Source organism: Planococcus citri, chromosome 1 (genome assembly GCF_950023065.1).
Source record: "Planococcus citri chromosome 1, ihPlaCitr1.1, whole genome shotgun sequence".
NCBI lineage: Eukaryota > Metazoa > Arthropoda > Insecta > Hemiptera > Pseudococcidae > Planococcus > Planococcus citri.
Genome location: NC_088677.1, coordinates 52818875 through 52844089, shown reverse-complemented (window position 1 = coordinate 52844089; position 25215 = coordinate 52818875). Strand labels below are relative to the sequence as shown.

Below are 25215 nucleotides of genomic sequence, written 5' to 3'. Positions count from 1 at the left end.
TCGTGAACATGAGTAAATCGTTCGCGAACGTCTCGAACAAATTAAACTACGAAGATTCGATTATTCGGAAGAAAGGTAGTCGTATTTGTACTTCGACAAATCACCCGGCTCCATTTTTCTCGTTACCATCTTTTCACTATTCAAATTTCTCAGCTACAAAAGACACCTTACGTAATACCTCCACTTTCAAAGTACACATAGCGCTAATACACAGTACCTATCAACTTGAGTAAATAATTCAGGTTCGTGTCACACTCGAATCAATCGGAACATACCGTATATGTGTAGTATGTACTCTGGTACTCGTCAGTCGTCACATGCACACACGTACGCCGATGATAATTTAGCCATCGCGTCGCGAACACAACACACATACAATTTCGCACCTAATACGACGAGTACAAGCTCGACAACGACGCTGATGATGACGATCCGGGGATCGACGGGTGGCGCAGAGCGGCGTCCACACTAACTGCGTGCCACCGACAACCATTATTTGCTCAACACTCGAAATTTCACTACATACACCTTCGTCGAGGACCCCATCAACCCGCCAGCCTTCTTACAGAAAGGTAAATGCCATACTATGTAACAACATCGCCAGACGAGAGGCAAGGTGCACACGCTGTCGAGAGGAGAATCAAAATTAAATTTCACGGCGCCTCGTCGCGTTTCTCGTTCGTGTCGCCAGCATCGTAGTTGTAGTTTTATCACGTCACACCGCCGTATCCGTACGCGTACCTTACCGTATAAACGAGAAAAAAAAAACACCAAAGGAAAAACCTTACTTGAATTCACGACATATCCTTGCTCCCAGTGCCTAAATCCTTGCCCGTCATTCTTCACCTTTTGGGAAAAAAATCCGTACGTCAATCTGAACCCTCTGTAAAAACGAACGTTGTGCAGACGTACGGACCTCGGGGAGACGCGACGCGTGAAAAAAACACGCGCATCGTCAATGACGTAAAGGAAAAAAGTGCCTTCTCCGTCTACCTATCTCTGTATTTAAATGGACGCGGCTTTAGATAGGCGAAACTCTGCGCACCGTGTGCGAAAAATAAATCCGACGTCGTGTTAAAAGGATTAAGCTCCGACTAAAGCGAGGTTTTTTCCCTGCAAATGTCAACCGTATTAAACAACAGACCGAAAAGCTGACCTCGTCGTAAACTAAACGCCTAATAGAATATCAGTCGACGTACGTTTTACCTACACATTCTCCTATCCTATCCTATCCTATCTCTTTGCACGATCTATCCGCGTAAATTTACTACATGTCACAACAAATGGCATCAAAACTAAAAAGGATAGAGAATAATTGATTACGTTGAGCTGCGATGTCGCCAGACTGCACAGAAAAAACAAAGACAAAATTCGTAAAATCGCGACAGTATTAGAAGGCTTACGAACTGACAAACGTTCCGAATTATTATGATCAAATTTCCAGATTATAGATCCATATTAAAATTGAAAGGGTCAAGATAAATTCGATTTTCAAAAATTCACCGAAAATTCGAAAAATGCACTTCATCGCCTGACATTTTGGCTGGTGATGTATTTTTTGCGCGCTCCTTTCATCTAATTCTAACATTCCACCTTTGAAAGTGCAACTCCCCTCCCCCTTCCCTCGGTTGACAATTTTTTTATGGAGAGCTCAACAACCAACATAAGTTTTTCCACGTCTACTTTGAGCTAGGTACACCTCATCGGATCTTTTTTAGAACCAATAACTCTCGGTTTGAGATTCCAGATTTTTTGAATTAAAATTTCCAACCAGTAAATAGACCATTTTTACAACAGAAAAAATCTTCATGCATCATGACTATACAGAAATAGACCAAGATCAAATTATTCTCGAAATTCAATCCAACTGCCCAAATTTATTGTCTTCTGCTCATTCAAAAACTCCAACATTATACAATTCCTACCTTTACTACTGACTAAAATATCATGCTCCGTTTTACGAGTAGCACTACTTCTTTATCACATTCCAGCCAAGATAACGTCTTCCGGAAATCACACGACTGTCTCCAATTCTCATAACACCAATGGATACTCACAAACTCGATTAACGGTATTAAAACGCTCGTTTTTTTATTCTAGGAAACAAACATCCAACGCTCGCGGTTTTTCTCCATTATTTCAATTCGATAAATGAAAAATTCATTAGTCGCGTATCGCGTTAGGTACTCGCAGCTCATCATCAACCGTCACTCGGCGAAAAAAAAAAATACACACATTTTTAAAAAACACGAACAATATTAATATGATTAGTTATACGATGAATGGAAAAATCTCGCTCAGCTTCGCCTATCAACTCGATGCGCGTGTTTTTTTCAACAATTTTATTGTAATAGTGTGAAACACTCATTTGCAATTTGTGAGAGGAAAATTAATAATATGCATCGTTTCAATCATTCTCACATTTTTCATTTTTTCAAACATCAAAAATAAATTTTCAATTTTGTGTAACGTACTCGGTTTGGTAATTTTCAAAAATCAGCATAAATATGTACTTATTTCAAATGCTCGACACCGCATAGATGGCAAAGCGACGCGATACGGAAACAACGAGTACTTTTCTCACTAAATCGGATCGATTAAAACAGCCTTGATACGAAATTAAATCATCATACGAATGTGGTACACTGGTACAGTAGTACAAGCAGTACTCGGGCGCAGAAGCATCCGCAATTACACATGCCATACCAGCATCAACGAGTAATGATCATAACAGAGTCTGACAGCACCGAACAAAACCACTTACAAGAGAGCACGACTACAATCAGGGCGTACACATAACCAATTGTTTGATGATCATCATTTACTACCACACCTCCGAGGCTCAGCAAATATCGAACCAAGCTCATAAAGAAGATTCGGGCAAAAACTAAACGGTTTGGAAATCCCAAACATAAACAATTTACTGTAGGATAGAATGTCGAAGAATCAGCAAAACTACCCGTTCGAAACACGCAAATGAATCATTAGCAACTGGAACACTCGTTCTCGAACGACCGAACCGTATTTTTCAAGAATCATTCAAAAACAAAATCATCGAATCGTTCTCAAACAAAAATAAAAATCGTTTGAAATTTGAAACACTTGTGAGAGAATTAAGTAGGTAAAATATTAATCGCTCATGAACGACTCAGTCGTTCACCAATCGAATCAGTGAAATTTCTTCAAAATCGTTCGAGAAATACTTTCGAAATAATTTCAAATAACATCCAAACAATTTGTTTTCTCTAATGAATCGTTCGAGAACGATTCGGTCACTCGTTCGTGAACTACAAACCAATAGTGCAACCTAAGCAACGCTTTCGCCTATGATGAATGAAACATAATTTCATTCACGAACGATTCCCTCGTAACTCACTTCAGTTCACCTTAAAGTCGTGCACAACTTACAACATTTTTTCCTACAAAAAGATAATTTTTTCATCGCATCCTTTCGAACCATCGAATGATAATCACACGCAAGAGTAACCAATTGATAACCGTATAATAATTTGATTTCAATCGATCAAAAAACTACACTGATAGTACGGAAATAACTCTCCTTTTCAACCTTCCTACAATATCGATAAACAGAAAGCGAAAACTGCTGCAAAATGAGGAAAATTCGCCGCACTAAATATACCGTTTGATTAAGTTAAACTCAGTTACGGTCGCCCGTACTCGTTATCGGTTTTATTTCGCTTCAGCCTCAGCGTCGTCGACGTCGTCGTCATCGTCATAGCCGCTATTTTAATTAAATCGACCATATTGTAATTTTAAAGGTTGAAAATACTTTCACGATAATTAAACCATTCGAACGACGACGACGACAACGACGTCGACGAGATTTTCCTACCAACTTCCAAGGATCAATACCTACGTGCCGATTAAGAAAACAATTTGATGAAAATTCAACTCCGTAAGAAAACAAATGAACAAAAACAGACAATCGAGTGGTCTTTTTTACTCGCAAAAAAATCTTATCCGATCAAATGATTATTTTTTTTACTCTCCGCTATCTTCAATACTCGTCCAACGTCACCAACTCATTCGTCCCCTGCACTGCCTTCCCGTCCTCGAAAATCTATCCATAAATACATCTGAATTACATTCGCCCAAACACTTATACTTATTAGGTATACCTACGACAAGCTGTATCTTCTCTCTACGCCTGGGTCTGGAAGTGAACGATACACGAAAAATACAATATATTATTTAAACGACGCGACGCGCGAACAACCCACACGCTATTTACGAAAATATATCTACATAAATTCAAATTACACGACTGCGAGCATTTCATTCGTTGGTCCATGGCCGCCATTAAAAAAAAATCGGTCGCGAAACGAGTCCGAAATTTATTCTTCCTATTTTTTCATCTGTCCCTATTGTTACACAGCATAGGACGTAGCTTCATCACTAACAGTAACAGTCACTCTCACACAGAGCAAACAAAATTACATCATTCGATATGAGTATTACGATGTACGAGTACGAGTACCTACATTTAAAAATATGTAATACTAGTATCGTAGCTACATTTAATCAGATATTATCCGGTAATACAAGTATATGTAAAATTTATTCATACACATCGATCGATAGAACCAAATTTTGAAAAATAAAAATTATAATCAGAGTTATTTATAATACTTACGTATATGGGCAACGAGAACCGCTCACGTATAATTTCTACACGCTGCAACAAAAAGAAAACGAAAAATATTCATTAATTTCACATCTCTTCGTAAACGTAGAGCACGAAATAAAAATACATAAAAAGAATAACCAGAGGAAACTTGTAACCTACAGGTATTTCCGCTCATTTCCTCGAAATCAATTCGTAATTTATGAAAAATAGAGGTCACCTTTTTTTTTACTGTACATATAGAATTTTAAACTACACATCGAGCACTTTTAAAATTTATACAGGCTTTCAGCATCACTCATTTATTTTTTACACGTTTCTTTGGAAAATAAATAAGTCGCCCTTTTTAAAATGAAACAAAAATTTAAAAAAAAAAGTTTTCCCGGTTTAGAATATCTTACTCTGATTCTCTTCAAAAAAAAAAAAAACACTGAAATAATTTCTTCATCGGCAGATTTTTTTAAAAAGAAGGTAGGCAAACTTGCTGATTTTTTGATGGTCAACTTTGGGTGGGGATTGTGCCAAAACTATTGGACGGATTTTCGTGGGGTTTGGTTTATTTTACTCAGAAAACATTCAAAAGCGAGGGTATGTCGAGATATTTTTGTTTTATGTCATTTTGTAGCCGTCATTGGGAATAGAATGGAGGTACTATTGATGCTCAGATCTCCTTTGGAAAAGCTAAATTAGAAAATGTGGCTACATACCCTCGCTTTCAATGATTTGGTGAAAAAAAAATGAAAGAATTTTGAAAATTCACGGAGAAATTCCCGTCTGAAGTTTAGATGGGAGCGGGCCGCGGGACATAAGCACGATTAAATTCGTTCACTCGATTACAAGCAGTCTTATGAACGAACGATGAAAATAACGAACAAATCGGCTTCATATTTCGACCGGTTGTCGAATTAGAACGCTCCCCGTAGAGTATACCCTTAATTAATTTAAATAATGATCAAGTGGGGAAGTCAAGAAAAAAATTGACGATCCTCGATTTCAGCCAATCTGCTGATAAAGCTTCCTCGTAAATCGTTATCAACTACGTACATCAATTCTTCAGCTCGAATTCAACCGGTATAGAAAAACACTAATCAAATGCATCGACAATCTCGCAGTACTCACTCCGTACCACTTCGCGATCGCATACTCGTAATTCTGCAAACGATGAAGAAGAAAAAAAAACTCAGCACGCCTCGCTCGGTAAAATTTCTGCACCGTTCGCGATTTCGTTAGCGAAACATAAAAAATAAAAATTCTCTCGTTGAAAAACGAAAACGAGAAAGAATGGAGCTGCTGTCGCTACCGATTCCAACATCGCATTCGAGTCGATCCAATAATCGAGAACATACAGTACAACACATACACAAGTCATCATCATTCAAAAAAAGTATGCAAATTGTGCATTGAACCGAGTTTGTTTTTTCCTCCTTACGTCCTCTCACTCGCTCTTTCTTTCTTTTCTTCGCTTCTTTGTACGATGGCTTTTATTTTCTCTTATTCATCTGTCTCTTTTAGTTCAACTTCCTGTTCACCCTTGTCGATATACAACAGACAAAGAGGAAAAAACCAGGACTAAACAGTACGAAGAAGAAAAAAAATACAGGTATACGTGAAGTGAAGAATTACATAGCCCAATCCTATCGTTCACTGAAGACGTTATGCTCCTGCTCAGTGAGTTCTTCGCTCTTCCAAGACTAGTACTGTACGAGTGAGTTCTTTAGCGAAAATATATGCGAACTACGAACGAGTTGGCAATACTCGTATATTTCATAATAAAATTGTCAAGAACGACTACACGTCGATGTAGAAATTCGTTTTCGTCCAAAAACATTTTTCCATTAACTTTTCTCGTATTAGAAAACTTTTCGTGCGGCAGTTTCGATTCTTCGTACTACGGCTCGGATTAGTTTCGAAAAATTCTCATCGCAGGCATCACAGTCGGCCAACTTTTCCCTCGTACATAGGGTGTCGGGAGTCGGAGACCAGTCATCCGTTAGGCTTTCGTTTCCTTTAGTTATCCTTGTTTTCGATTCTTCAGTTAAAATTCCTTCCCAACGGGTTCGTATCTGGGTGGCATTTCTAGTGAGTAGGTGGGCTGACGCAATTTCGAGGGCTTTGGGGCCGAAAAAATCCAAAACCAAAAAACTCTGGTACATTCACAACACGTTAAATAAATCTCCAAATGGCCAAAGCCCATTGGCTCACCCCTGGATAGATATTTTCATCAACTCTGGGTCCCATAAGAGCACCAAAAAAAGAAACGAACAATTATCACGTCAAAGGCATCAACTCCAGTAAATTCTGGTAACGTTACCATAAAATAATGACGATCTTCAACCTCGATCTAGGTAACATTCGCAATCACCGGCATCATTAACTCATTGGGTACTACAGCAGACGTCAAACATATCATATCCAGCAAAAAAAAAATTACATGGAACATCCAGCCGAGTTCTCTGCAATAATTTTTCTTCATCGATTGCAGCACTCGGTGGTAATAGTAAAGGTTAAAAGTCACCGGCATCGGCAGATTCATCTCCTCCACGGTTGTTTCTCGTCCAGTTGTAACAAGTCTCCAATGCTTCATGACCAACCACCGCCACCGGCGCGGGCTCTCGTGGCGACGACGACGCGCGTCTCTATTAAACGGCCAAAAACCAGTTTCATTTTACTTTTTTGTCCTCCTTCATCTCTTCTTCTGGCAATAGCTGGGTCTTTCGTTTACAGTATATACCGGCCTCGAAGACTGGCGTACCATACGTGGCTATAACTAGAGTCTCGTAAATATACATATTATAAGCTACACCAACACACCAAGCATTGAATAAAACCCGAAATCTAATACATAAAACACGTTGTGTAGCTAGCACATATGTAGAAGATCGATGATGTCTAGCTCTGGATTCGCTGCAACTGCAAGTCTATGATGCGTTTCAAGACCTCGTGAGATGTTCGTTGAAATAACATTTCTTAAAATGTCTTTCAGTGTTGCCAATTTAGCGGTTTTCAAGCTATTCCTAGCGATTTTGAACATAGAAAACCGCCAAAAAATGTCAATCTAGCGGCTAGCGGGAAGTCTAGCGTTTTTGACTTCATGGCCACTTTTACCATTTTAACTCACAAATTCAGCATTTCAGCTAAAAAATATTGAATTTTTGAAAAAAAAAATCAATGAAATTGAACTTTTGTAAAACCCATCCACTCAACTTCATCAATTCTTTGGTAATTTTTGAATGATTTCACTGTTTTTTAGTTTTTAGTTATTTTTGTACAGTTTAAAAATTTTAACAAATTGAATCTTCATCAGTTTTGTATTTTTTACATGACTTGAGGTTTTAAAAAAATGATGAAAATCTAGCGGGAAGTCTAGCGATTTTGCTATATGGAATTTAGCGGTTTTTAGCGGTTTTTTAGGATCAATCTGGCGGGATTTTTCAATATGGCATTGGCAACACTGATGTCTTTGAAGTGGATTCACCTTCGAAATTTTGCAACGTTGCTGCGGTCACAGGCAGACATCGACTCTCTGAAATTGCCGCGAATACCACTTGTCAATCATAATCTGGCTATAATACCCGTGTTTAGTTCTATACATATGTGTAGCACTGTAGCTCTCCTCTCTTCTCCTTACCAGACCATTTACCTGACGTGACACAATACATTACAGGTTTCTCAGCAGTCTAGCAATAAAGAAACGATGAACCAGGGCTTCTTCACCAAGTTATTATGCAGTGTACACCAGACCAGACTCACTAGACTGATTTCAACTCGCGAACAACTACACGCAGTGATGGAAAACTAGTACCTATTATTTTAGTTTTATGTAGTTCTAATTTCAATTTTATTTTCCAAATTTTCCGATTTAAAGTTCCTTGTACTTTTTTTCATTTTACATCACTTTCTTCAACTGTAAAAACTCAAATTATTTGCAAAAAACAAAAAATTAAATCATGTCATTTTGGGAACCACCGCCAAGTGAAACTGAATTGGGAAAAACCTGTCATTTTGAAAACTAACGAACCCGAACTCTCTTTCCCCACTCGTCCATACGACCCACGAGGCTAAAATTCATGTCTAAGCTAATATCAACTCAAAATACCTACATCATAAATGTTGCATCAATTTCAGAAACATTTTGGGATTATTTTCTCCTTTTACAGAGGACCCATTTCTCTAATTTGGAAATGCTCATGCATCTGGTGAAAATCAATAGGATTCGCTGAAATTGCAATATCAGAAATAAAATAAGTATGCTGTATTTTGACAGACGAATTTGGTACAAATTTAGGTTGATAATAGCGTGGTTGGGCGTTTTCAAAATATATTGCGAGAAATAAAATTTCGACTAAAATTAAATAATTTTAGAGGTAACAGTAGATGACAAAATCTAATGTTTTGCATTTTTGAAGGTTTTGAACGTTGGCGAAATTTTTGAAAAAAATACACAATACATTTTAAGTGCCATTGAAAAATTTTAAATGCTTTTTCGAACAAGAAAATAAGTTTGAAAAAATTTCAAGAATGTCGAACAAGAAAATAAGTTTGAAAAAATTTCAAGAATGATCTTTGGTAGCGTCCAGTATACCTGCGAGTTTGGAAAAATTTGGTTGAAAATTTGGTCACGGGTGTTTTGGACCACAAGGACCCGCATCCACTAATTTATTTCAAAATTCCAGCCAAGAAATTTGCTATTCTAAACCCAAGATGTCTTTTTTACAAGTCGTTGAAGGAGCAGGGGGTTCGAGGAAAACTCTATATCACAGAAGAATGGGCTACAAAATGGTGAAATCAATATGTTGAGTGTCTATTTCTGAATTCAATAAGCAAATTTTTCATTTTCAACATCCTTTACTTCCACGTGGCGAATGAGTTTAACGTCAGTTTTCTAAAAATCACCCCTTTCTGCTGAACTATCGAAAATTTTAGCTCAGCACCCAAAAATGACTCGCATTCAATTCAAACATTTTTGGACTCTCTTTCGCCCCTTCAAATCATTCAAACTACAGGAAAAAATTCTCATGAAAGGAAGAGCTACACCAGCTTTAATTTCTCCTCGCTTCATCGAGGTTTTGAATTTATTTTTTAAAGAAGAGTCAACATTATTTTATTGGATTTAGCTCCTGAACATTCTCTTTTCATTCTTTTCGCCGTACCGCAGTCTCCTCAGACTTTCAGTTCAATTCGCACAGTTTTTCAACTCCACACATGAATACCTCACCCAACAAGACAAAACCATTGAAAAAGATAGGCACATTATCGTTAAATCGAAGCGGACAGTTCACCACAAAAACGTCGAGTACGATTGTGTAGCGTTTCAATTTCCAACTTCAACTCGATTTCCCGTATGCCCGTATTATCTTTTCGAAAACAACCATTTGCCGCGCCCTCAACACAACGCCCGCGTCCTCCGCACTACACACAAAACTCCCGCCACCACCCCATCTATGTCCGACCAGAAAGCTCACGAATTCGACCGAGTGCACTGGACGAAAAAGGGATGGATGGTACATGCAATTCAAATACCGAACACAAGGGCAACGAACTCGATTTTCCATTTCACGGATTTCACCGTCGGCAAAATTTTAAATGCCGCGACGTTCCAGTCTCTCCCTTTTTATTCGCCTTGTCTGCCCCCTCTTCTTCCATACGTGCGTTGGTTTTTTCGCCCATCTGTGTTTGTGATACATACGATGTCGAAGACGAGGGGAGAACGGGTGATGGAATAATGCAGTTTCATAGTCTGTATGTTTTTGTGCCGCATCGACCGGCGATGCACCCTGCACTAAAGGCACCGTCGTGTCGCGCGTCCTCGAGGAGAAATGCGCCGGATGCCGGAATTTTCCTTCTTCGAAATGTACATAGGATAGCGTAAAATGTCGCAAGCACGGTTCGATGCAGCTCGAAGACATGTATGTGGACAGTGGGCTGCGGCTGTGCATGTGTATATTTTATCTACCTAGTCCAGAAAGAAAAGGTATTACACGAGTAGACCGAGACTAGCTGTACGCCGCAACATTTTCCTGTCTTGGGCACATTGTCGCTGAGTCATTCGTTATCATTGCTGCGTTGTCAAATCGATCGAGTCAACGCTGCTGTATACACCATACCGCAATCGTCGTTCGACCCCGATAAACCGATTTAATCGAGCGAATACGCGTGAAAAATAGCTCTTTTTTCTTCATCTACCGTCGTATTTTACAGAATCTATCTGCTACAGGTACGTGTACTGTAAAGTGTTTAAATACCTGCACTCGCTGACACTTGGATAGCTGAATAAGAGTAAAAAGAAACCGACAATAATGAAAATGGTTCGTTTCAACGATTTCGATCAACACCGAAATAAATTTTACAACGACCACCAGCGACTATGTTTCATTTTCGGCAGCAGACAGAAGAGATATGTAAATTTTAAAATACTACGCTCTTGTATGAAACGACTACGCTGCAACAACTCTTCGCGACTGTCAAGGACACACAGCACTAATGAAACATTACCTCCCCGCTGCCCCCCCCCCCATTCAAGTCGTCATTGTTGTTATTAATAAATCAACCGCGAAAATGGCTTACGCGTACAAATTAAACGCGATAATACAATCCACGCGGTATTTCCAATCGCTGGCAATTTCAATTTACACGGATCGAATTCATCCCTGGAATGTCCTCTATCACCCATCGTCAATTCCATCGATTTTTTCCACCATTGCCATCCTCGCCAATGCACCATAAGGAACGGAAAAGATTTCCATCTTCGGGAAAACTCGAACCATTGTGAAAATTCAAAATTGACCATTGTTTACTTCGTTGATGAAAAAGGCGAGAAAAACAACACAGGAACATACCCCTCACTCAATTAAATTAAAATTTTTTTCGTTCGGTCGAGAAGAAAGGCACACGGAGAACAGAAGCGAAATCCAAACATAACGAGTCCCTTATAATTAAACCGTGTCAAGGTCTATAAATATTAATTTTAATTAATTTTCATCCTTAAGTCAAAAATAAGCAAAACGAAAAGCACGTCAAAATTAGAAAAAATAAGTTCCACCGCTATACAACGAACGGAACAGAACCTATGCAAATCATTTTGGAAAATAATTACCCTTCTGCATTGATTATTTGGACGAGCGAGGCAGCGAGGAGCAGGAGCAGGTAATGAAGTTTTGGCCCACTCGCATAGAAACGGCGAACCCATCCGTTGGCGGCGCCAAGGATTATAGAACGTCGTCGTCTCAAACGACCAACGAACGAGAGAAAAAAAAACCTCCCCTTACGCGGCGACAACGACTATGACGGCCGTTCCACCAAAATTTACTATCAGTTTTCCGATGGAAATACGTAATTTACGACAGAAAATTAAACTTCAAAAAGTTTTCTCCGAACGATGCTTTTTTCCAAAGGAATTAATGGATTTCCAATGTCAAAAAGTAATTATTTTCTTCGACATGTTCCAAAGCGTTACAAAATACAACGATAAGCACCAGCATCCGAACACCGTTAACGTAGCGCATCCTATCATATCCTATCGTTTCATCGAATATTCCGAAATTGATAAGCTATGACAGCGGATTCAGCCAGATAAAGCATCTCGTTTCGAAATTCCATCAACTGAGCCGGTTCAAGTTGAAATTTCTGAACGTATTCGTTAAATTTCAACTATATTTATGACGCCGGGTCCGGAAATTAAAATGATATTTCGTTCGAGTCTCGAATAAATTTTCCATCCAGCGAAAAAAAAACCTTCGGCTTCTGCATAATCTATATCGTACGACCGAAAACTATCATTTCGCGTATCCGCAACGACTTAATCGAATTTATCTATCAAGAAAATATAAACCCTTATTTAACTTCTCCCCGTGAAGCTAGAAAGACAAACCATAAACGATTAGAATTATCTAAAATTAAAACAGTTATTGAAAAAAATTAACATCAGACTGTAATCCATTCTCAACAGAAAATTACTCGAAGATAAGAATACTACCTCAATGCGCGAAAAAAGTCACACACTACGAAAAATTAAACCATGGGAACAAGCTTTTGTTTTGTTTTCATTTCTGCTATTTAAATTAAATTAAAAACTCGTTTCAATGTACAACGAGGTTACTGATAACTGTCCATACTAATCTGTTTTCTCAAACATTCCGAAATGTATACCTAATTCTATTTCTCAAACAAACAAGGATGCAAATGAGCGTCGATTAAATAACACACCATACTGAAAGACGCGTGCATTAGCAAAAAAAAGTGAGTATATGCTTATCTCATTCATTCTTCGAAGTGATACCCCAGAGAAGAAATCAATCAATGGAATTCGTAAGTAATGTCGATTATTCACGTCGCGTAATTTGATATTTCTTCCAACATTCCATCAGGTCGCGTAATTTTATAGAAAGACAGATAAATAAGGGATAATTTAGCAACACATACGAGACTTTAGACGCAGAAACGTGCTACGCTCAGTTCAGCTCAAATTACCTATTTAAAAAGTTTCTATCAATTCCGCACCATTGCGATTAAATGTATTGGAAGTAAAACTTCGCAACTGTATCGAATAACTATTTCATTTAACGTATCGATCATTTACATATTCTCCAATCAATTTCATCAATTCATCATTTCCGAATTCCTTGTGAAAAAATATTAATCATTAAAAATATAAACCGGAATTCATTACGCCTGTTCAACAGAATACATACACATGTACGATATTCCAAAAGAAAGGTAAACTGGTAAAGTAATGATTTCAGGATTTCTCCAATTCCATTTAATTTATTCGAAAGCTGTTGAGCATGAGCTTTCCAAAAAAATTTGGACATAGAATGGAAACATCGAGGCACTATTCTCATCAGTTTTACTTCAACGCGAAGTCATTCTGAATCAGAAAGAAGGGATTAGGGATTGAAAAAATAATACGAATAGATTTAGATTTTTTGAAATCAACTTGAACATGATCTTGATCTTGGTGCCGCATCCATAGCAACAAAATTTCAAAATTATTAGGTACATAATAGGTAGTTACAGAGTAGTGGTACCTGTCCTGTACACCATACATACACTTCAGAATTTGGATTTGAAATTAGTATTTCATAAAGTAAACCAGGATCAGTATCGTGAAATTCAAAATTTTTGCGGCAAGTCCGTCGTATGAGTATGTATGATGCAAAAAACATGACAAAATTAAAATAAAAATAAAAATTGCACATGTTGACGCGTTTTGTTTACAATTTACGATAAGGTTAATTCACCCTTAAGGTGAACGAGAAATAATATTGATAAGGGTACTTTTTCGCGGATCACACCTGATTTTCATTTTTCACACTAATCAGTAATCACTTGTAAGTTGTAAACTTCGCACATTGATTTTGGCTCACACTCTGTGCAAATACGACGTTTTACTAATAAAAAACTATGTAATTTCATACCTGAACATTGTTCTAAACACTTTACAACATAAGAAGCTAAAGTACAGTTCAACCATTGCGGACAAACGTCAATTATAAGGCAAGCCAACGATGGAAATAACTTCCAGCATCATTTCATTAAACAAACACTAATTTGAGAATCAAAACACATGGAAATTTTGAAACACCACGACAAACACACAATGAAGAGAGCCCTTCACCAGCTCGAAAACACGATAAATCGAGTACTACTACGATGGTGAGAATGCAATCAGGCAACGTCGCTTTAAAACACAAACCAACAAAAATCACGCTATCAACACAACGTTCTCAGGTAAAAATGCAAAGCTAAAAGCTCCAATCTTTTGCTAAATCGATACGAGAAAAAAGAACGAGAAATCCTTTTAATCATGACTAATACGCGGAACGAAACAACGTGGAATATGATTAAATCGTGAATCATGAGCAGAATTAATCGACTCGTGTATGTTTCTAGTCGGGAAAAACAACTACCGATATGCTTAATATCACTATTTACACAACAAATCCCTTAGGTGCTTACATTCGTCTCGCGTACAACGAAATCATACAAAATACACGACCATTTCACGTATTAAATCAAGCTGAAAGCTTACCGTTTTCAAAAATATTAACACCTCGTGTGAAAATTCATCATCGTGTGCTGAACATTGTACTAAAACCGGCGACCGAAGATAACAGAAAACTGCGTTTTTTTTCGATTTAGTTACAACTAAGTTGAACAACAAAATAATCAAACACACGATTTATAAGCCAAAAAAACACAGCGGCTCACAATGGCAAAAAAACACGAATATTATTTTCATTAAAAATTACAAACTCAAAAACAAAAAACGATAATCCGGTAACATTTGAACATTTTTAAATGTTAATAATATGGATAAATAAATTGAAAACAAACATCTAACAACAATAGCACACACCATCAACTACATAATGAGGCGTCCGATAGACTAACGTTCGGCGAACGTAGCCGAATACCGCGCCCAAGTTACCAGAAGGTTACCAAGCTGAAGTGGGGTATCGGGAGGTTTACAATGTATAAACGTAGAGAAGGGGTGACTCCTACACGGCATGTTACTCGCAATCGCAACGAACCTCTGTAGAGGCGCGCGCACACCACGTTCGAAGCGTTCGAAGCGCTTTCACACTGAAATACCATGACTTCCGAAATTCAAATGATAATTTTTTTTTCTTTTCTATTTTTTAAAGCGGAGCCGAAGCTGAACTTTGAGATTTTTTTTCGAATCAATGAATTAAGTATTTTATTTTTATCGAATTTTTATACTTTGGAGAAAGATCGTTAAGATATTTATTTTCGGAAAGTGATAATCTTAACAACCCTACAATTCTACATTATTGCCTAGCAGTCTGGCACTACAAGTTACACAACATCACAACACAGGGACGAATACATTTTGTTGTGCAAAGTTGCAAACTGTGTAGGCGTAAGCTTTAAAAGTTTATAGCCAGGCTTTTATTTTGGCTTGCTATTGCTTGTTATAAGTTATATTATTGGCTTGAGAAAGTTGTTTCGTAACCGGTAAATAAATACACGCTTAAATTTGATGAAATAGTTTATCAGAAGAATTGAGTAGGTTCGCTGACTCAGCGACTCCAGAGCAGATCTCAACAACAACAACAATAACAAGACATGGTAAGTATGTATGTACCTATTTCGTTCTTCAGATAGATGTTTCGTTTGTGGAACTGGAAAGTGGAAACCGAAACATTCTCTAGAGGATTTCCTATTTCTTCTCCACCAATAAGTAAACTTTCATCATCATCTTATTACTTCATTTTACATCAAACAATAATGCACATGCATAGTACAGGTAAATACTTATCAAATCTCATTGCTGAACCATCGTTGTTCTTGGCTCTTTCAAACACTTCGCACTTCATTCGCAATACAACCATTCGCTCAGCTTGTGTATCCAATCGGTGTCCATATTATTATATGAAGCTAATCTGGTAATTTTTTTCACTTTGATTTCGACACAACATCACTCTTAGCAATATGAATACGAATACGCCAATCGATATTTCCCAATAGGATTTTTTCTCGATTCAAAAATGATGCCAAGTTTCACAGTAATTACTTTTGGACGTTTAGACCTCTTAGGAGTTCTTATGGCAGACACGTCACGCCACTACAACTCCATCTCTTTTGTCCTGAACCCAATCTTCGACATATTATCCACGCTTTCGCCGTTCGTTCAGTTTCCAATATGATTGAATGTGATTCGTTCCTCTCAGGTAACAGGCGTGAACACAGTACCAACATTATTCGGGAAACTACAACAACAACAACGTGTGGACAACCGAATCCTATTTTTGCGAAAGTACTCCGCTATAATCGAGTACAACACTACGATACCATAGGCTGCTGCATAGCCTAAGATTTCACGAAAATTAGAAATTGTCTTAATCAAAACCAGCAGCAACTAGGTACTGTAGCACAATGATGACTATGAATAATGGTAGTAAGCGGAAAAACTGTGTCGAATTGTATTCGCAATTAATTCCTCTCTACTTGACATCGATTAATCGAGTACCTCTACCATCTACCCGCTGCACATCTACGTATATATTTACACAATATTCGACGACAAGGCTCTTCATCAATTCCTTCCTTTTTTTTTTCTTCATCACTTCGCAAGTTCGCAATAACTAAGTTTGAATCCAATTTACTTCGTTGATTATCTTTCCTGGTAAAAGTAACTTTATCCATCTCGCATCTAGCTTATCTCCCACGAAGGCAGCGTGGTTTGTCAATGATTAGAGATTATAAGGCAACTAAAACTACGATGAAGATGTATGACTAACATTAAAATAAAGATTTAACAGAGTAAACGTAAACCAAGAGAGTATGCAAAGTAAAGACATGCCTAGTGTTTGTAGGAGTATAGGTAGGTAATAGGTACCTATCTCTTTATAATGTATTTCGGAAACCGTGTTGTGGATGACATCTTTAGGAGGTAGGTATGAAGTATGGTGGGGCCGCGCCATGTTCGACTTTTTTTTTGTTGGAAAATTGGAGATTGGATTCGAAAAAAAGTTGTGAAGGGACTTCTAAACACTGTGGTAAAAATTTTATGCCTCCAACTTATAACATCACTTTTCTACCAGGGTTTCAGATTTTTAAAATTTGCGTTGAGAGTCAGAAAAAAAGTTTTTCAAACAATTTTTTTTTGTGATAATTGGCCACATTACATCCACTTGAAAGTAAAAAAGCTATTTTCGATATTTTTTCACTTTTTCAAGCTGTTTTATACAAGTCTGGAATAGGTCCAAAATCGTATTATTTTTGCAAGTTTATGCAAAACCCACGGAAAAGCGAAAAAGTTCAAAAAACGGTTTCAGTATGTATATCCAAGTGGATAAAATATGATCAATTTATTGAGTTACCAAAAATTTTTTTCAAAAAAACTAATTTTTTAGATTTTCAAAATAGTATAAGTATTAGGTATGTAGATGTACACACTCAATTTTAAAAATTTGAAACCGCAGACAAATGATGGTAAAAATTTGAGACCCAAAATTTTCTCCATGGTGTTCTGAGTTTCCGCCACAACTTCTTTTCAAACCCTCCCCCCCTCCAGTTTTCCAAAAGAAAGTCGAAGATGGCCCACTCCAGTATGAAGTTTGAGGATCATCTCCGCATCATGTATAAAGGTGACTATACCCACTCAAAAAATCGTTTAATTGTCATTTGGTGTTGTTATAACAATAAAGGAAGTGAAAGCCCCCTTACACGTGTATCTATCATTTTGATTTATGCAACATTTGAAAATATTTCAATATCAACGTCAATCATCATTATCTTTTAACTGTGAAGCTTCTATAGCACCTTATAACGGTGCGACGTTTTATTAAATAAATTTATACTTAAACATATATTGACTATTTTTGACAGTAGCATGGTTTTCCAGCATGTACACACTTCCAATCTTTTAACAACACTTTGAAATTAGTTCCACCATTCCACCATATTTTTTTATCCACCAAAGATACGTATTCGTTCCTTTACGTAACGTGTATTGACTATATACGATTGAACAAGTACAGAAAATAATTCGGTATTACGTGCGAAATGTAGTATAGATAGCACGCCAAATAAGTTGAAAAACCCTGCAACTCACATAGATAGGTAAACCTGACAATGACAACGATAAATTACTTAATACACGTGAATTTCCTTTCAACCATCAGCATCACTTCAGCACTATAAAATCTACTCAACGCTATATAATTATGTTACATTACACTTCACCTTAAACTACAATTGTATCTAAGTACCAATGTTTCGAATACAAACGATTTAGCCCTAATCTCCTCCCTCGAAACACACCGAAGTTAGTTGGCATGCCATACATATTGTATTATTAATGCATAATGACCGACAGAAACAATGTATTAAGAATTCAAAGCGTAGATCACAGAGATTAGATAACGACACCAAAATTTTTCCTTTCCTTCGTATATTGTATGCAGTCAAATACTTAATGATTAATGAATAATAAAAGAATTACACGCAACCTGGAGGGAAAAAAATGAACGCATGGTACCTAAAGGATACGTAATCACGTTATTTGCTCACGATATAGGTAGTCCAATATTTTGAACCCAAATAGAAATAGCCTCGTATAGTATACTACTCAAATGCACTTTAGTAGGTAAGTCCAAGTACCATAATATTTTTAAACCTCTAAAACGAATGCATGAGCAAGATAAAAAGTACCTAGAGGGTATCACTAATTTATTATCGTGCGGCCAAGAGTTGTCGAGTTTTCAAGTAGCAGTACCAACTCAATAATATGCTATTCAGCTATCATCTCAATACCATTATTCAATTCGACGACCATTACATGATGACTCATTCTGTAGACAAACGATGCGAATAATATCGCAGTGAACCGTGCGATCTTTAAAACTGCGAGTACGCAGAACATCGTCGCGATCTATTACCACTCGTACTTTGTGTTTTAAAAAAGTGAACAGTCAACTGTGACGTCTCCTCTAAGGTCTTTTCTCGTTGGTGCAGAGTGTTAATAAAAATAGTTCATTTCCCATTTACCTATCTATGTCGACTACAGGGTGGCCAGAAATATCGGGTACCCCTAAAAAAGTTTTCTAACTAAATACTTTGGTTGGTCACAGTGAATGATAATAATGATAACACATGATTGGTTGTTGGACTGGAGAGATAACATTCCACCAATCATATGCATCTATTTCACGTTGCCAACCTAAATTTTTAATGAACAACTTTCTTAGGGGTACCCGATATTTCTGGCCACCCTGTACCAAGTACTAAGTAGGCAATTTACCAACGATTAGATGGGTTTTTTGGTGCGAACTGAATTCATCAACAAGATAAATATAGGTAGACTAGTGCATCAGGTGCAGAAAAGCTCCGCCTTTCCTCCTCCATGCGAGGCTGTAGAGGCAATAATGACGATTTTCTAAAATATTTCCTAATACGTACCTACTTGTAAGTACAAGAAAATTAGAAAAAATTGAGCAAAATGAGTGGAGGGGGAGGGAGTGAAAAAAATTTCAAAGTCATAATAACCGAACAATTGAAAAATTAACCTTCAATAGCACTTTAAAGCGAGAGAAAATCGGGAGTTTTCGTTTTTTTTTTTTTTACGTTGAAAAACCATGGTCACACGGTCACACCCGCCAACCCTTAAAACTGAATAGATGTGGTTTTTTTTATACTTCAAACAATAAATTGAGGGGTAAATTTTTAACAAATCGATGAAACATTCAGTATAGAATTCCTATTTTGGCACCAATGTCAACAGCAAAACTTTTTCATAACTAGTTGAACTTTTACGAGTAGGATTTACTATTACAGACTGTGTAGGACAAATTTTTGGAAAAATTAGAGTTTCATAAAAAATTATAAAATTGATTTTGGAATGAAAAATTTTCAACTCGTTTGCTACACGTATTTATAGGCCTTGGTATTAGTAAGCATTTATAATCCGAAAATTTCGAATTCTTTCATTTTTTTCGAACAGAAATTAGTCTGCTTTGCATTCTAATTTATTAATTGATACAGACTTACTCGTTCTTATCATCATATTGTTCACCTTTACTAGTTTCAGTTATGACAAAAATAGCTCACCTGAAACAAAATGCAAAATATACAGTCGATTAGTGAAATGATAATTTTCAAGACAAATCTACTTAAAGCAATGTGTACAAATAACTCAAGGTTTAAGGAATTTCGAAAATACCTCTTATTGCTTCTTTCGATTCGTAAGGTAAATGACACGCCATGAACGTTATAAATTTTAGAATGACGAATTCTACAGATTTTTACCCCTCTTCGCTGAATTTGAATACAATGCCATAACCGAAAGATTCAAGAAGAATTATTCATACCTAATCCTTTTTCTTTCAAAGATTGATACACTTTCAATAGTTGGACTGGAGGTTTTCACCTCTCTCTTACGATAAGTACATATAACGAGAATCCTAGGTAAGTACTCTTAAAATAAATCATGAATTTAGAAGTAGTAATGCTAAGGAGAAATCTATACGTATACACGTTTTAGATAAATAAGTGCTTCTGCAAGCATATTTGATGACTTAGTAAGTTTAATAGGTATCTTTGCAACTTTGCAAGTTATCAACATGTAATTTGTGCCTTTTGTAGGTAACTTCAACGTAATTACTTGATGTTAAATAACACATGAAATAAAACCAAAGCCTTTTACTCCCGAAAAAAAATTCATTAACTAAATTAATAACACTTGAAAAATTAAAAAAAAAAGAGTTTAATTTCTACAAAACACTCGACGAAGAAAATAATTGAAACTAGTAAACGAAAATTTCGGTTTAAATGTGGGCCAAAGTTGAACGTAATCTAAATTTTCAGCTTAAATGACCCATTTAAAGTAAACATTAAAGCTCGCCGCAAGCAGGCCGTTTCTACGCGAAAATAAACAATGTAAATTTATAAAAAATGACTATAGCTTTACAGGAACACAGTACAACAACAATTCACGTGTTTTCATTTAGTTAATTTTTTTTGTCAAGATTTAATTCCGGTATTAAATTATTCCAACTGCCAAGTACTATGTACTCTGCTCAGCTCACAGCGAGAAAAAAAATACGTTCAATATAAAACGAAAAAAAAAAAAAATTAAAAAAACTCGAGCTAAGTTTTCTTCTCAAAAATTCTGTTTAGCCATTCGTGAAAAACCGTATCATCTTTTTCTATATACACTGTTTCGCGAGCTTAAGGTCATTTTCAGTTATTAAAACCAACCGTTCGTCGTTCGGACTAGAAAGGAAAAAAAATTAAAAATAATTTTTAATTAAATGTCGAGAGACGTTCTGCGCGAAAAATTTTTATTTGCCAACTTACGTGCGAACTAAGTGGACTCTTCAAACTGTATCGTTAATTATTTGTTAAAATGATAACCTTCGTACATTTTAATTTAGAAATTAATATCGTTTGAGCTAAGTACGCCACATGGTGATAATCCCCTCCAACTCCCTTCAGCAACATTACATCCCTCTTCGCCAATATAAACTTATGGAAGAACAACACTTCCGCTATTAACAAAATTTTTATATATGTTTTAATTTATTTTTATATCTTTAATATAGTTATAGATATATTTTTTGACGATACGATTAATCGTAAACTGAACGAAAACGGATACGTAACTTTACATCGGGTATTTTTCATGTTTTATGGAAGTCACGGATTCAAGGTAACTAAGGATTATGATACCTGGCTCTTGCTCTAACGTTCGTGTTGATTTTTCAAGCTCAATTTCCTATAAAATAAGATTAACGCGGCGAAGGTATCCCTTATTCGTAGGCACATGATAATGGAGTAGATGAAAAGCAGAAAATGTCGAGGAGAAAGGGCAGCACGTTGACCGAAAGATGAAAGTTTTGATTGAATTTTAACGGTATATGTATTTACAGCAGCTTTACGAGTATTGTACTCTACTGAAGTTACTTACGAGTATTTTTAATCTGTAGGTTCCCAAAATTGAACAAATTTCCATACAGGTATGATATTCATAATAAACTCATCTTTTGATTTTGTGACCCATTATGATTTTTTCAGCCTGATTTTCCTTAGAACAAAGGAAAATAAGGCTTATACACAGCCTACCAAGATTCCGTGATTGGGGGTGGGACCAATCACAAAATCCGTTTAGGGACCCAAGGAGTCCAAATCCATCAGAATTTGAGAAAGAAATGATGTTTTTTTTCGAGTTGATGTAAAACGACCTTTCCTCATGCTGAAAAATTAATCCAAAACTCTAAAAAAAAAATTTACTACTTAAAAAAATCATATTTTAAAATTCTAACCAACTTTGTGAAACAAATTAAATAACTTTTAAAATGAAACGACCCCTATATATTCCATCACTGCTCAGGTTGAAATTTCGTTTTAGTGGTTATAAAAAACGACAAATTTTCCTGTAAATTTTCTCGAGAGTCAAAGTTTCGATAAAATTTATCTCTCCAACGATCTAACAGGGTAACAAACGACGCGAAATTCCTTCCAAAGGGTAATTAAAAGTGGTAGAAAAAAACTCGGCAACGTTGCGCGGCGTCGGGAAAAAAAAGGAAGAAACACTCGGAGCAAAATAAAAGGCGCGATAATCGATTGAAAAATACATCATAAACGCCTTTATAATTACAAGTTAGAAGCGGCTCGAATTAATACCATTAAGAAAAACACAAAGGATATAAGTTGGCTTATAATTACTCGCGATAAAACTGCACGTAAAGTAATCCCTTTGATGTACTTGTACATGTTATAAATTCCATAAGGACAAAGGTCTTCAACACCGATGATCGTAACTTCGTTAAAATAACAATTTCAAGTTGGAAAAGCAACGCAACGCGAAAATGAGAACGTGGTAAGGAAAAGTGAGACAGAGAATGAGCCGGCAGCATAAGGTAAGGCATAGAATATGCCATCGTCGTCGTGGCATTTGTACGAGTATTTTGTACCCATAGAAATAAAAACCGCACCTCGTATACACCTAAACCTATATCTTAGGCAATGAAAAGTTTACTACGCCCCATCGCACCCGCCACAGCTACCGAAATACCATGTTTATTACAGCTGGCAAGAATATCTAACCAGAAAACTTTCAACTTTGATGTTTATAAATACAGGCTGCCTTTTAAATAAGACAGATTTTCGCAAAATTCAATCGCCTGTTTGCAAAAGACGCAGCGGAGCGATTTCCTCCCTGTTTTCGGTTTTCCTCGCAAATAGTCAACTTTTAACTTTTAGCGTTAACTGATGGTTCATTAAAAGTTGTTACCAATGGCAAACTCTCGTTTATCTGGTAATTTAAACTTGGCTCAAATAAACTTTACAACAATACAGGCGTGAAATCAACTTTAAACGGTAAATAGCTCTTCGATATTCTCTCACTCTCTTATAGGTACGAGTATTATGTATGAGTAGTGTGCACTGTAGGTATATACGAGTATAGTGTGTACCGTGTAGTGTATTTAGATCGTTAAATTTTCATTTGATTATTTTACACCTCTCTCTCGTTCAGCACTTCCCTTTACCTCTCTTGCATTACCTTTCATTCGACTCTTTTTAAATAGGCGGTGAAACGCCATACTGCCAACTTTTTTCCCGTACCCTTTCCTCTCATTTTCTCTTCTCTTCTCCTCTCAAACTCGTCAAATAAAATTAACCTTCTCGCGCCACATTAGGCTATATGTGTTGTATACGTTTCCAATAAAAACCTAATTTTCGAAACCATCAATTTTAAATAGTACGATAAATAGTCTCTAAATATAACGCGATTTACCTACCTTTTTTTTATTGCTAATTGGAGCGAAATTTTTCAACGCTCGTTTACCAATAGAGGTAATGTACTTATACGTAATGTAGTAGGATGGAAAACTTTGATACTTTCATGCCTCATAAATACTTAGACAATACAATAGGTATCTTTTCTTTGAAGCAAGGGGATGATACTCAGAAAGAGCTTCAATTTAATATTCCTGTTTGAGCCAAAATTTCAAAATGGACCGTATTAGATTTTGCTAAATGTGTAGCGCACCAAATTGTTGCATGTTTTGTGATTAAATGACTGTGCAACTAAATCATATGCAAGCATTGTGAAAATTCTACTGTTGAACCGATTGCAAGAGAGTTTTGGCTCTTTGCTGATTGCAAAATGGTTTGCCTATTTTGTGGTTTAATATCCTGTATAGTGTATATGTATTATAGGATGGATCGCTGGAAAAAAATGACTGGTGAATTTTGGCCAAATTCCGTGGAGACTTTCGTTTTGAGTTATAAGTTATAAGAAACAAATAAAAATGGGTTCCCACAGAGGGTGCATTTTCAAAAAAATCGTGGTTTTTGCTCTCAAGCCCAACTAACCTGTTTTGGAAAAAATGGTCCAGTTCTAAAAGATGGAATTTTAGATTCCACGTTGACCCAGGTTATTGCTACATATGTATAAGAATCCGAGACCATATTTATGGCTCTACTGAGTGCTTGACAATTTGTAAATTGCTTATTTTTGAATAAATTGGTGTTTTGGAAATATTTTGTATCAAATATTTCGCATTAATTGTGGTTTGTAGAAAAACATCAAATGATGCGTGTAATTTCTGAAACCAGTTTTGGTCATTGTTGCTAATTTTAAAAAATGTGAAAAAAATGGACAAAACCCAAATTTTTCAGTTTTTTGAAACTGGCAATAATGACCAAAAATTAGCATCACTGCGTTCGAAAATATTTCTCCGGTTTCAAAAATGACTGTTTACATACAGTATTTTGGCTTGATTAATGCAAAATATTCGAGAAAAAAAATTTTCAAATGACAAATTTACCAAAAAAATAAACGATTTGCAAATCAAACACTTAATAGAACCTTAAAATCAGTCTTGGATTTTGACAGCAATGGCCTAGGTCGACGCAGAATCTTATCTTCTGGGGCTTTGCTATTTTTCCCCAAAAAAGGATGGGTAGATTGCTAAGGCAAAGAATAACGATTTTTTCGAAAATTCCCCCTCTTTTAGGATCCTTATGCCAACATATTTTCTGACTTACTTTCAACTCAAAATGAAGGTCTTTACCAAGTTTTGTCAAAACCCTCCAAATTTTTT

General features: G+C 36.4%; 1 protein-coding gene across 12 annotated transcripts in view; it reads right to left on the bottom strand.

Moving 5' to 3' along the window:
- mbl (muscleblind) overlaps nt 1-25215 on the bottom strand; it is a 368573-nt gene that overhangs the window by 112034 nt on the left and 231324 nt on the right. For 4 of the 12 annotated variants that reach the window (XM_065346122.1, XM_065346119.1, XM_065346120.1 and 1 more), the window contains one exon: nt 4655-4696. The gene's annotated coding sequence lies outside the window, so the exon portion shown is untranslated. Of the gene's footprint in view, nt 1-4654; nt 4697-14058; nt 14080-14672; nt 15044-25215 lie in introns of those variants that run through there. The other 8 variants (XM_065346118.1, XM_065346128.1, XM_065346129.1 and 5 more) reach the window with 5 other exon arrangements.